General features: G+C 28.9%; 1 long non-coding RNA gene across 1 annotated transcript; it reads right to left on the bottom strand.

The window, feature by feature from the left end:
• Positions 1 to 1,535, bottom strand: LOC133298217 (uncharacterized). Its single transcript, XR_009749755.1, has 3 exons — positions 1,348 to 1,535; positions 851 to 914; positions 1 to 114 (listed from the first exon to the last, which is right to left on the bottom strand). It is a non-coding gene; the product is annotated as an uncharacterized LOC133298217 (long non-coding RNA).
• Between the last annotated feature and the right edge of the window lie 1,375 nt (positions 1,536 to 2,910).

Genomic DNA, 2,910 nt, shown 5'->3' with positions numbered 1-2,910 from the left:
CAGCTTTTTCGGAAGGCAAAGGTAACTCATCAAAAACTCCCATATTGAGCCTTCAAAGTCTCCCCACAGCATGAAGATATAGATTAACTCATACTAGCAAACCCACAATTCTAACTGCAATCCATAAGTACAAGTTAAAAACATAAATAAAATTCTCAAATTCATTTAATACAAATCATGTACCATCTTAAAATAAAAAAATTGCACCTAAATGAATGAAAATAACTCTCTAGATTTTAACTGGAAATGAATCACTAGAATTCTTATGCAAAATTACAAGGTATTAATATATAACGTAAGACTTCAATAAAACATAGTTTAAAACAAAATTGGAATAACAAAAACAGAAAAGATCAAATGAAGATAAAAGAATTGTCAGAAACTTCTCCTACAAAAGACTATCCTGAACCAAAATAAAAGGTTTTAAAATCCAAACAAAAGATATTGTTTCAACAAATATAATAACATTCCACTCAATTCATAAAGTTGAGACTTGATACTGAAACCTAAAAAATATTTAAAACACATAGCACTATTGTTCCACCAACCAGCAGGATAATGCATAAGAATAAAAAGCAAATAAAAGAAGAATATTACCAATTTATAATTGTTCTGAAATATAACAGATTTAACAGCCCAATCTAGTTCCACCAAAACGAATTGATTGAAAAGTCCACCACCCCCCCCCCCCCCCCCAAAAAAAAAAAAAAAAAAAAAACCTGAAAAACAGTTCAAAAGACAACAGCTAAGTCTAAGAGGTCAAACAAAATGGCCTTAAACTTCTTACTAATACTTATCCTTAACAATTTCCGGGCACCAAACCAAAGAGTGAACATTAAAAGAAAAATACCTCTTAAGTCCAGCTCCAGAAGCACCCAAGAGGAATCAGTGTTATTACTTGAACTTCAAATAACCTGACATTCACGAATTCACAGCATAACAAACAAACAGCAGTAAATGAACTTAAATTCAATACAAGTAAAGTAGCATTCAATTTTTTAGCACTTAACCATAGTATTAAGTATTTTAAAATGCCTATGTCAAAAAATAAATGCACAACATAATCACAACTCTCTCAGTCATTTCGCAACAAAATAAAATTTTTAGCAATAAACTAATCGTAAGTAACCATAATTATTTCCAGTGCAGTTTCTGACGATTATCAAGATTCAATCAGCAGAAAGCACAAGAACTGATTGATAATCACACATTTGCTTTTCGATAAAAATTAATAGAGCGTAATATCAAAAGGACCTAGTAATCAACGTATGATCAGGCATTGTTTCTGTTCATTGTTATGACGATATCAACTAAAAAACAAAAAAACTAGATTCAACTACCACATACAGAAGTAGATCCCTGATTTCCGTCCTCACGCATACTTCACTTGAGCTCTTTAGTAATTCACTCACACGGAACAAACTACAAGGTCCTATAATACAAAAGCATTTGACAATTCAACGCTTAAAACTCAGGAACGAAGTAATAGTATTCTGAAATATGCATGTAGGTTCGAAGATCTTAAGAGTTAGGGTTCGAATCGAGATTCAGTGTGTGCTCGCTAAATCGAAGGTTTTGCAAATCGAACCTGTAGCCGTGGGAGGAATGAATCAACGAACGAAAGCGAAGAATTCAGAGTGACAACGACGCGGATGGGAGAGAGCGCGTGACGAAAAGGAAAGAGAAGAGAAATTCAGGAATAACAATCATATCTTTCACGCTTTTTTAATATTTTTTATTATTGTATCGAATTTTATCTTAAATTAAATATAAAAATGTTCGCATTTTTTTTTTCATTTAAATCATAGGTCATAATCAAGTACTTTTAAATATTTGCTAATAAAATGCATAAAAATTATTTATAAACCTAAGTGTTCGATTTTTATATAAAAATAAAAAATAAGTAAATTCATTCATACGTAATTTTGAAAATAAAATGATAATTGATATTTTGTCATACCAAGTGGAAAAGTATTCTTAGAAAGGAAAAGTCTTGTATCCCAAAAAAAGAAAAGAAAGGAAAAGTCTTAACATGTAAATTTATACGTAGTCTCATGCTTAAAAATATAACAAATATTAAAATTGAAAAAAGTACAATTTCAGAAAGACAAATTACGCGTTTTTACAATTTGATAAAATTACATTAATGTTCAACTTAATTTTCAGAAATTACAATGACCGCTCTTATTTTAAATTTTATTTAAGAGTAAAATATGTGTCATTTTAAAGGATGTAAAATTGTGAACTTGTGTCATTTTGAGTGAGAAAAAGAGATAAATCATGAGAGAGTGGACAAAAAAAATAAAAGTATAGGTCCCATTTCTTTGTGAGAGTAAAATAACATAAGTTGTGTCATTTAAAAGGATAAATATTTTATTCTTTATTTAAATAAATGCTACAATCGACATATATAAGAAATAATTTTTTAATCAAAGGTAAAAAAAAAGAGATGGGAGAAAATGGATTTTATGAGTATAATGTTACCTGACTTAAGAAAAATTTCCAACACACTTAACTAAGAGTCGAGGTCCACAAATTTTTTTTTCTTTAATTATTTTACTTTCTCTCTCCTCTTTATTATGAGTATGGAAGAATTTTCTTATATCATGCAACATTATACTCACGAGAAAATTGTAAACTTATCAAATATAATAAGAAGTTAACATATTCAATCCATCAACATCCACATCAACTATATCTTTACCTCAAATTAATTGGAATTGGTGATAAATAAATTCAAATAAAATATACAAGTTAACATATTCAAGAATTAAAAAAAAGTACTATTATTACAACAACAACAAAAAAAAGTACTGCTAGTGCATTCCTTGCGAATCTAATCTTTAACAAATTCTCGCTTCACTATTTATATTTTATTTTTTTTTTGGTTTTCCAAAGTATCCTACAGCC

Source organism: Gastrolobium bilobum, unplaced genomic scaffold (assembly GCF_033153095.1).
Source record: "Gastrolobium bilobum isolate Gb01-03AN ecotype WA unplaced genomic scaffold, APGP_CSIRO_Gbil_v1 utg9664, whole genome shotgun sequence".
Taxonomy (NCBI): domain Eukaryota; kingdom Viridiplantae; phylum Streptophyta; class Magnoliopsida; order Fabales; family Fabaceae; genus Gastrolobium; species Gastrolobium bilobum.
This window is presented reverse-complemented; position numbering and strand designations above follow the sequence as displayed.